Consider the following 12,111-nt stretch of genomic DNA (forward strand, 5'->3'; position numbering starts at 1 on the left):
AGCTGATAGGCAACTTCAGCTCCTTTATCGTTAATTAAATGTATTGAGGGGGAGGATTCCCAAGGTCTAGGTAAAGTTACCGGAATCCAGATTCCTTCTCGAGCTCGAACCAACATTAAACTTTCCCTGGAGTCAAAATGGGAGTTAATAAAAGGGTATAGATTACAATTGATGCATTGGACAGTTTGATTATTCATCCAAATTTTGATATTTCCTACTAATAGCATGTAAGGAGGCTTAACACAACTCTGTATGGGAATAGTCAGGTTGGAGGTAAGTAAAGCAGAATGTCTGGGTCTACGTTGATGCTGAGAGAGTGGGACTGTAGTGGGAACAGCAGTCAAAATAGTTTTTCCTTCCCATACTCGCAGTCCAGACATGGCAATAGGCCAATTTCCAAAGTTCTGAGTGTTCTGGGCTCAGAATAGGGAGTATCATACGAGGCCTGGAGGGGAGTGGGGGTGCGGGTAATGCCTTTATCTTCCCATTTTAAGGGAAAGAATGAGCTGATCCTCGTATGCAAAGTAGAATGATGATTTTCTTTCTCCTGATAAGAAATAAAATAAGTAGCCTCCAGGCATTCCCTTCCACCAGAAGAGCAATTGTTTTTTAAATAGCCCTTTGGTGCCCAGTCTATTACTAAACCGTATGAATCATTTTTTAATATTAGTGCATGTGAGTTAACACAATCTTCCCAAATTAAAGTTTTAGATGGGCCCTCAAAATTTTTAGGGCATGGTTTTCCTGCAGGCTTATATTGAAAGTATGGGGTATCTCCCATTACTCCTCCTTTCATTTGTTTTAAAGGAGAAAGGGAGAGGCCAGAGACCAAATGTCCCATTTTATCTGTAGCTGATGTTTCATCTGTAGCTGATGTTTCCAGAAGATAAGCAGCCCAGACTTGAGTTTCTAGATGGATGCAACCAGGTGCATGTCTGAGGCACAGAGGGGGGTATTTATAACCCTTGGTAGCATTAAATGCAGTGCCTCCTTCTCCTGGTTGAGCAGGGCAACGGTCATCTCTGGCTCCAGGTATCCACACACTATCGTTAGTGTAGATTTCTGCAGGAGCATCTATCCAGGTGAGAGGTCGAATAAGTGGAGGAAAAGGCACATAAGCCCAATAAGAATAATTATGTGTAGCAGGTAAATCAGTGTGAGAGGAAACTGGTGAGACAGAAAGTATAAGGAGGAGAATCATTAAATAAAACCCAGTGTAAGCGAGATTGAGTGCTGAAGGAGGAAGAGAAGAACAGAGGGATGTTATTTTCAGGCTAATAGAATGGTGAGATTTTTAGGTTTGTAAGGAGAAAAAGAAAGGTAATCAGAAGAAGTGTGATTAGTTAGATGGGTCTCCATTGCCATCAGGGAGGATTGATTTACACCCATTGTGATTTGGTGTGCCTGTTTCTGAGGAGTCGGCACAGATCTCACCAGTCTGAAAGCAGCCTCTGACAGATGTCTCTTTACTGTGGTTTTGATTGTCAGTATTCACCCGAAGTTTGAGTCTTCCGGTGGGTACCCAGACAGGGGATTGATGATCTCCTGGTGAAACACAAGCATATCCTCTTCCCCACGTTATAATTGTGCCAGGTTCCCAGGTATTGGTTTGGGAGTTTTTCCATAATACTGGCTTGCCTTCGTTTAAAGAGAATTTTTTGCCTGTATAATGGCGTTCGGCTGCAGTTACAGTATTATCTTTAGGAACATGTAAAAAATTTAAAGTAAACAATGCCAAATGTAATTGGGAGTGTGGAGTAGTTAAATCATGTTTTGGTTGTTCAGACTGTTTGGACAATTGGATTTTTAAAGTGCGATTGGCCCGTTCTGCCACAGCCTGTCCCTGAGGATTGTAAGGGATTCCAGTAATATGGGAAATTCCCCATCGTTGCATAAATGAATCAAAAGCCTTACTAACATATCCAGGGGCATTATCTGTCTTTATTTGATATGGAAGACCCATAACTGCAAAGCAATACAGATGTTTTTTAACATGGGCCATGCCTTCCCCTGTTTGGCAAGTAGCCCAGATAAAACCTGAGGAGGTATCTACTGAGACATGCACATATGACAGTCTGCCAAAGGAGCTAACATGAGTCACATCCATTTGCCATAAAGCATTAGGAGTCAGGCCTCTAGGATTAACACCAGGTTCCTGATTTGGAAGTACGAAGACCTGGCACTGAGGGCAGCTGTGAACAATAAACTTAGCCTGTTTCCAGGTAAGAGCAAATTTATCCTTTAAGCCAGCGGCATTGACATGAGTGAGATTATGGAACTCCTGAGCTTCTTGGGTTGTAAAAGAGACCAGTCGACTTCATGGTTACCGGCAGACATGGGTCCTGGTAAAGTGGTATGAGACCTAATATGTGTAATATAGAAAGGGTGTCTACGTTGGCGAACCGCCTGTTGTAACCTTGAAAATAAGCCAATTCAGAATTATCAATATGTTTGATAGTAGCGGTTTCTATATTTTTAGTGGCATGTACAACATAAGCCGAATCTGAGACAATATTTAAAGGTTTGGGAAAATCCTGTAAGGCAGTAATCACAGCAATTAACTGCCTTTTGAACAGAAGTATAAGAGGTAGAAATAAGTTTGTCTGTAGGACCTATATAGCCAGCATTGCCATTACTGGAGCCATCAGTGAACACTGTAACGGCCTCAGGAATGGGTTGATTTTTGGTTAATCGAGGAACCACCCAAGATGTCATTTTTATAAAATCAAACAATTTGTTTTCTGGGTAATGGTTGTCAATAATGCCAATAAAATCAGCCAAGTGAATTTGCCACAGTACAGAATGTTGAAAGGCAGCTTGAACTTCGAGCCGATTTAAAAGAACTACAATTACATTTGGATCAAATCCAAAAATTTGAAGTATTCTGCACCGAGCCTGTCCAATTAATATGGCTATTTGGTCTAGATAAACAGACAAAGTTTTGACACAGAATGAGGAAGAAAACACCACTCCACTAAATCATTATGTTGAACTATTAGTCCAGTAGGGGAGTGTAATAAAGCAAAAACCGGAAGCTGAAGAGGCTGAAATGGCTGTACTCTAGATAACTGGGCAGTCTGGATTCTTTCCTCTACAAATTCCGGTTCTAGTAAAGCCTCAGAGGTCAAAGTCCTAGGGCTGCAGAGATCAGAATCTCCCCGCAGCGTAGAGAACAAGTTAGACAGCGCATAGGTTGGAATGCCTAAAGTAGATCTTAAATAATTAATGTTACCCAAAAGTTTTTGGAAGTCATTTAAAGTTTTTAAAGAATCTCTCCTAATTTGAACTTTTTGAGGTTGAATACATTGTTTATCGACCACCATTCCTAAATATTGAACAGGAGTGGTCTGTTGAATTTTATCCTGAGCGATGTGTAATCCAGCATCTGTAACACAGCGGCTCAAAATTTGGTAACAGTCAATTAATTCTTTATCAGTGGGGGCAGAAATCAAAATATCATCAATATAATGAAGAATATAGGCCTCGGGAAATTGGGCTCGAACTGGTGAAAGCACTTGTCCAACACAAAGCTGGCAGATTGTAGGGCTATTTAGCATTCCCTGAGGAAGTTTTACTTTCCATTGATAATGAGCTGCAGGCTCCTGATTATTGATAGATGGTACAGTAAAAGCAAATTTTTCACAATCCGATTTATGTAAAGCAATATGAAAAAAACAATCTTTAAGATCAATAACTATGAGAGGCCAATCTTTAGGTATTGAGGTAGGGGCAGGCATGCCGGGTTGGACGGCCCCCATGGGTTTAATTACAGCGTTAATGGCCCTTAAATCGGTTACCATCCGCCATTTGCCTGATTTCTTTTTTTACTAGGAACACAGGAGAATTCCAAGGGGAAAGAGAAGGTTCTACATTTTCAAATTGTAACTGCTCAGAAACCAATTGATTTAAAGTCTCCAGTTTTTCTTTAGAAAGCGGCCACTGCTGAATCCCTGGGCCACGTGTCTTATCTCCTTTGTTTAAAATGATGTTAGGTAGTAAAAGCAATTGAGCTTGTTTAATAGTAGTAAAAGAAACAGGAGCTTGGCCTGGGGCACGTAATTTATCCCAAGCTCTCATACACACCTTTGTTACTTGTTTTGTGGCAAGAGTATCGAAGTTTAATTGGGCATAAGTATTAGAGAAACTATCGGAGCCTGTGAGCTGAGCCTGAGTAACTAGAATGTCATTGCTCTGATTTAGCTGAGCCTGTAAACGGGCCTCCTCCAACCACCAGGCTGAGATGGAGTTAGAACAGCTTTTTGCCAAAAGATCACAGTCTAAAGGAAGCAAAACGACCTTAGTACAAAAAGTTTGCAATACCATTTTAACATAAGGAAAAGTAGGACCATACTGAGTACAAGAATTCTTAAATTGTTTTTAAAAAGGTAAGATTGAGCGGCGCATATCGACTCAGACCAGTTGAGGAACCGAAATGACAGGAGGATGAGGGGCTGTAGTGGATGGGGGAGGGCCTGGAGAATGATAGGTAAATTGTAGTTTGGTGCTGGAGCCATTAGCTGATGCTGGAGGTTTGAAGAGAGAAGAATTAGCGTATCTATGGTACCGGGCTGTGTGAGTCGCAGCCGCGGGAGTTTCAAGTACCAGCTCTTCGTGAAAAGAAGTAAGATAAGTAGGGGGTAACTTTAAGCCAAAGTTACCAGAGTTAGACATTGAATTTTCAGCATCGTTAGGTGGGGGAGCAGTAGCCGAAGGGAGAGTCTGGTCAGATAATGAAGGCCGTGTGGGAGAGGAAGGTTGAGGAAAAGGTGGAGGATCGTCAGATTCAGAAAATTGTGGTAACTGTAGCGGGTCACGGGATTGGCATGTCATCAGGACAGCACGTACCAGGGCCCAGTCACCCCAAACAGTTACGGGAACATAATTTCCTGTGGAGACCAGTTCCCTGAATGCTTTACAAACAATTCCACAATTTTATATACACGGTTCCTTTTTCAGGAAACCAAGGACAGTATTTTTGTACTGCCCTGAATAGACCCATAGTTAACCCAGACCTTACACAGACTACTCACCACTCGTTGGGAAGTTGAACACACTTACCTGTGGACCAAGCTGATTGACGTTTCACTGCACCTACCAAAGGGAATCGGGTTCCCTCATGCACTTAGGAAAAAAGACCACGTGTGCGCTAGATAACGGGGGACCTGCCCCGATAATCACGTAGGTTCTTTTCTATTTTCCTAAGCATTGGCTGGCTTGAGAAATAAAGGGACAGAGTACAAAAGAGAGAAATTTTAAAGCTGGGCGTCCGGGGGAGACATCACACGTTGGTAGAATCCGTGATGCCCCACAAGCCACAAAAACCAGCAAGTTTTTATTAGGGAGTTTCAAAAAGGGAGGGAGTGTGCCAATAGGTGTGGGTGACAGACATCAAGTACTTAACAGGGTAATAGAATATCACAAGGCAAGTGGAGGCAGGGTGAGATCACAGGACCACAGCTCTGAGACGAAATTAAAATTGCTAATGAAGTTTCGGGCACCATTGTCGTTGATAACATCTTATCAGGAGACAGGGTTTTGAGATCAACCGGTCTGACCAAAATTTATTAGGCGGGAGTTTCCTCTTCCTAGTAAGCCTGGGAGTGCTATGGGAGACTGGAGTTTATGTCACCTCTGCAATCTCGACCATAAGAGACAGGTACACCCCGGGGGGGCCAGTTCAGAGACCTACCCCTGGGTGCGCATTTTCTTTCTCAGGGACGTTCCATGCTGAGAAAAAGAATTCAGTGATATTTCTCCCATTTGCTTTTGAAAGAAGAGAAATATGGCTCTGTTCTGCCCAGCTCACCAGCGGTCAGAGTTTAAGGTTATCTCTCTTATTCCCTGAACAATTGCTGTTATCCTGTTCTTTTTTCAGGGTGCCCACATTTCATATTGCTGAAACACACATGCTGTAGAATTTGTGTAGTTAACGCAATTATTACAGGGTCCTGAGACGATATACATCCTTCTTGGCTGACACAATTAAGAGATTAAAGCAAAGACAGGCATAGGAAATCACAAGGGTATTGATTGGGGAAGTGATGTGTCCATGAAATCTTGACAATTTATGTTTAGAGATTGCAGTAAAGACAGGTGTAAGAAATTACAAAAATACTAATTTGGGTAACTAATAAATGTCCATAAAATCTTCACAATCCATGTTCTTCTGCCATGACTTCGGCCGGTCCCTCCGTTTGGGGTCCCTGACTTCCCGCAACAGCGGGGGGGATAGCATTAGGAGATATACCTAATGCTAAATGATGAGTTAATGGGTGCAGCATACCAGCATGGCACATGTATACATATGTAACCAACCTGCATGTCATGCACATGCACCCTAAAACTCAAAGTATAATAATAATAAAATAAAAAAAAAAAGTTTAACATATAAGAGAGTGTTGTCTGGGAATACAGTTTTACTTCTTCGTTTCTAAGATTGATGTGTTTTATTTCTCTTCCTTGATTGAACTAGCAAGAACCTCCATTAAAATGTGGAATGTAAGTGCCTTGTTCTTGACCTTAGGCTAAAATTATTCAGTTGTTCACCATTAAGTATGATGTTTACCATAGGTTTTTCATAACTATCCTTTATCAGTCTGAGGATAAAGGATAGTTGTATAACCAGTTTGTTGTGAGTTTCTTTGTTCTTTCTCCCACTGTTTGTGCATTATTTTTATATGTTTGTGCATTATAAGCCCAACAATATGGTTTTATAATAATTATTTGTTAAATAAGTAAACAAATGGAAAATCTAAAAAAAAAAAAAAAGAAACAAGGTTTATATTAAATGGCAATCCATAAACCACAATTAATCCTATTTTGTCATGTTAGTTTTACAGAACATCCTATTATATTGCCGACATACTGTTACTATTTAAAATGCCATCTGAAAGCATGTTGAATATTTTTATTATATGTATGATTTATTAATACCAAAAAATCTTCTGATAATTTTTCATCCAACGTAATTTGATTTATTACTATATGAAAAGAAAATGACTTTTGAAGGTTATATATGACAATACAAAATCAAATTATATCACAGCAATAAGTTGTGATTCTATTAAACATTTTTGAAACCTTTTGACACATTTATTACTTACATAATTAAGTTTTGTAGCAACCCACCTCATCAAAATAGTTCTTAAACCTCTCTAGAGTAAATATGTTTATCTTTTGAACTTAGTAAAGCTATGGGAAGAAAAAGAACCTCCCTCCAACACACACACACACACACTGGAAACATATGCAGTATTTATATTTGTAATGCCCTTTTTTCTATGTAAAGTGAGCTTGTTAGCTTAGGAATATATGCATGTGTATATAATTATAGTTTGACCAAAACTTTATTATGTCTAAAATATTTACAAATGTGAAAGCTGAAGATTTTGAGTTTTTTTTTTTTTTGGTTTGTTTTACACACACATCCCACGCGCCCCACCCTAGAGGTTTAAATATTCAGAAACTACAACATTTTTCCCCTGCATTTTTCTAGTTCTATTTTTATTTTTCTTCAGCAGAACTCTTGTCATGTAGTGTACATTTGATTAAAACCCATAGCCATGTACCTCTGGGAATTCAGTGTAAGAAGTCTATCCCAGTCTATCCCGTTGTTCAGTGTCGGGTGCTATGTATCGTAAATCCATTTGCCTGGTGTTCTGGGAGACAATGGAGGCCTCTCAAGAAGGAGCTGCACCATTTACCTTTCAGGGACTACTCTGAGAAAAAGAAGAGCTGATGACATCTCAAGGGATCCTTCGGACTCATTATTCTTTCACTCCACATTTGCAGCAGTGTCTTGCTGGCTTCTTGTCACTCATGTACCAATTTACTCCCCACAACAATGGCCCTTTCATTTTTAAAAAATTGAAGTTAATCAATAAACGATTTCTATATATAAGCCTAGGATAATTCCACATGTGCTATTGTTAGAATAGACGCTTCCCCCAACCATTTCAGGACTTAACACTAAACTAGTATACTCAATTTATATACTAAAACTATCTACCATAAATCCTAAATTTGACTACTTGATTTTTGTCCCAGGTTTTTTTTAAGGCAACTGACAGTGCCAAGCCATTTTGTCACTTTAAGATTTTTCATTCCCCAGAGAGCAGGCTTTTAGAAGGATGACACTTTCCTGGAACTTTTCAAGCTGACACATTCATCACTTACCTATTCAACTCTTCAGTCAGTTGTCTTTCCTTCAAGAGTTTAAATATGTAGATAATTTAGCCCTTGTAGAGGCTCGTAATGTAGTTCATTTGAGAAGTGGGGGGAGAAAAAGGAAGCAAACCAATGACAATGCTCCTGAGTTTGTGGGGTGACAACTGCTTATTCTATTGCATAGATGTGTGTTACTGCCCTGGTTGTTTCTGGTTCAAGCCCACACTTAGCAATGAAATGGCCATTATAGGATTCATGCCGATAAACATGATACGTTGCAGCCATACAGACACTTTAAATAATTATTCTTTTTATAACTAAGCCATATACTGAACAAGATTTATAATTTAGAGATAATATCCCCATTAGTAAAGTTTATGACCCAATAAACAGCTCCCACTAGTTAATAAATGCCAAAGCCATAAAAACAAAGACTATTAATGTAATAGAATTTCTGTACCTCCCTCTTTTGCTGGTGGTCTCAAGACACTGAAGGGAAATGCTATCTTAGGAAAAACATTTATTCTCGTTATGTAAATATCAGTGAATTGTCTTACAATCCATCTGGAAGTCTCCCAACCCCCCTTGGTCCCAGGTGGTCCCGAAATGCTGATGCATTCTGCTTAGGTTTCAAGCAGTAGATAACTCTGGTTTTCAGCACAAATAAATCCCGAGACTAAAATTTTGGGGGGAGGAGTACTGGAATTTCTGCCTCTTGTCTTCCCTCTGCAAAAGAGAAATCCCAACTATTGTCATTGTTCCAGGGTAATAATTTGAAAGAAGTCTCACAACCTTTCCATATACTTATATTTTCAGCTGCTAACATGATCTCATTTTGATGAAAAAGCAAGTGCCGCCTTTGGATGTCTGGGTGAGTTGAAGGTTAATATAGGCAAACCTTTTGTCCTAAGAACTAATTGTTATTTAGTATTCTTGGAACTGTGGGAATGATTGATAAAGCCATTTGAAAACCCAAATCAAATCATGTCTTTTCATACAAAACTGATTAAAAGCTGTTGAAGTTCACATTAAGTGGTTTGCTGAGGCACTGTTGTGAGGTATGATGTCGCCAGCAGAGGATTAATTTGCGGTACTTATTCGCCTTTTATTACCTTTTTTACCTAACCACTTGAAAAGTAATGTGGGTAAGTCTATTGGTTTACTTTAGCTTAAGTTTACTAAAATGGTTAAAATTTTAGACAACAGAGGGGAGATTTGTAACTTTGAAGCATTATAATAGTTTAAACATTTTGCCTACTTTATTTCCTGTATTGCCTTTGATTCAATTACTGATGAATATACTATTCTTGTTATTATTATTTTTTTAAACACTAGAGTATTTGAAGTTTGGTTATTTGGGGCCATAGAGCTTCCAGGCTTTATGGACCCCTCAGTCATGTGTTTAGAATATTTAAATTGCCCTTCCTTCTTTCAAATAGGGAATTATTGATGAGTAAAATGAAATCTCAAATCAATACGAAACACAAAACTCTTGCCTTTCCAACTTGAATTTATCTTGAGTTGGGGTTGCTTCCTAGCCTTTTCTACTTATTTCTTCTTTCTCCTTTCCCTTCCACCACACATTATGATTTTGCTATAAGTTTAGTAGTTGGAGTCATAATGAAATAGTAGGGCCTTCCACAAAATATTTATGATATTGAATAATGCAGAATCCATTACAATAAAGTGTAATGCTCTCAATTACATGTACATTCATTTTAGTTATGAGTATAGATCCCTGAATTTTGAATACCCTTAAAAAATGGTCTGTAAATGACCTTTCAGACAAACAGCTTCCCAGTGATGGTAGAAACATATACACGAGTGATGTGTCTCTGCTCTAACGTTTGTTTGGGCAAGGTCTGAATTGCTTCAAGTTGAAGGCCGGTTAAGACCTTTTCAAAAATGAGTGTTTTCAAGTTGACTGAGCGTCTTCAGAGACACCGTGCTTTTCAATTCCCAAGAGAATGTAATGTGTAAAAATGGAAAGCCCACTGAGGCAAGATCAATGAGGCTATTTAGAAAATAATAAACCTGGAGCTATAATGGAGCAAACATTCATTATTACAAAGGGTAGGGCTGACTGTGCAATTAGTTTAAGAGAATTTTGTAACTCACCTCCTCCGCTTATTCTACCAGGTTATACATATTGGTTTAAATATACATTTTCGTTCAAGGTCAGTTAAGTTCCCTAAAACTAAGAGTTCTGAGACATCTTTGTCAACAGAGTGGCTAGAATATGCATCTTCTTTGTAATTTGTTCCTGGTCCCCAGTAAAATTCCTTGCAAGGGGACTTTCAAGCTCATTATGTTTCTGGTGTGTGGTACACACAGGAGCCCAGGGGTCAGCACTGCTGCTCAGAAGCAACTTGGTAAAAGCTAAAAAAATGTGGCCGATGAAAAACTCCACAGTGGCTCTGAAAGCAGAGAATTAATGACTCGCTGGAATCAGTAGGAGCCTTTACTTCTAAATACTCATTAGTTAAAGCAGTGAGGCCTGATGTTATGCAAGTTAGAGAGGGAAAGAGGGGACTGCCCCTCCCCATTGTCTATTTTGAACAGAATATGCACATTTAACTCAAAGTGCTGAATGATTCAAATACATCAAACCAACTATTCATCAGTCTCCTAGCTTCCTGAGCACCACTTTGCATCTGTGTAAAGCCAACAATAGAGGAAATGCTTGTTATGACCCCACCATAATATTAAAATCCAGAGGAACTGATAGCTTGGTGAAAACATAAAAATGCATTCTCCTTTAGAAATACTTCCACCAAAGTCATCTTTGTGTTTCTTTTTTCCTACTTTGCCTATACAACAAGAACCTCTGACTGAAATAAGAACTTGATAAAATTACTTTTGCCTGCTTTTTTCTCCTGTGCTACCACTGTTCATTATTGCTGTGAGGCCACCCGTTGAATAAAGAACAGGAGCTGAACGGCCATTTCAGGCGCCTGCGAATACCCCCAGTTTTAACTATGACTGGAGCTAGGAGAGTGAGAAGGGAAGTGGCAAAAGACGACCATTTTAGAGGGGAGTCGGGACAAAAATAGGGACCACCTTGTGTGTGTGACTCGTTGAAGAGTTTGCACTTCATCCCAAGGGAATGAGAAGTTTCTGAAATATTTTAATCTGGGGAATGGAAAGATCATGTCTGTATTTAAAAATCTCTGGCTGCTTTGTGTGTGTGAACTCTAAGAGTGAGTTTGGCGGCAAGAAGACTGATTAGGAGACTGTTGCCAGAGAAGTGATGGGTAGTTTGGATTAATGTAACGTTGGTGAGAAGTGGAGGGATTCACGATGCATTTGGGATGTTGGAGATGAGGGAGAAGAAATCAAAATTATGACTGGGTCATTTTCACAGCTGGATAGATGGTGTTGCCTTTTGTTGTGCTGGGATACATGAGAGAAAAATCAAGTGAAGGGAGAATATCAAAAATTCTGCTTTGGGCATGCTGAATTAGGGTGCTTGTGGAACTGATAAGTGGCCATGTTAAGGCAGCTGGATTAACAGGTCTGAATCTCAGCAGAATGGCCTGGGCTGGAGATGCATATTTGGGAATCATCAGAGTATGGGTCATAATTGTGAGTTTGGATAAGATTACCCAGGGGAGGCATGTTGTCTGAGAACCATAGTGCCTGGCATATTACTAACAGTAATAACTTTCTAAAAACCAGATTTATTGACTTAACAGTGAACTGCACATATTTAAATATACAATTTGATGAGTTGGTATATACATATATATATATATCCACGATACATCACCCCAATCAAGATAATAAATTGTTAAATTAAACTAAATTTGGCCTGAGGCTGCCTTCCTACTTTGAGTCCTAACTTAATGAACTGTACATAACTGAAAGCCTGACTTAGGAGTGTCAGAGACATTTGAGCCAGAGTGACTCCATCTTGAATAGGGGCTGGGCAAAATAAGGCCGAAA

The sequence above is a fragment of the Nomascus leucogenys genome, chromosome X, assembly GCF_006542625.1.
Source record: "Nomascus leucogenys isolate Asia chromosome X, Asia_NLE_v1, whole genome shotgun sequence".
NCBI classification, from domain to species: Eukaryota; Metazoa; Chordata; class Mammalia; order Primates; family Hylobatidae; genus Nomascus; species Nomascus leucogenys.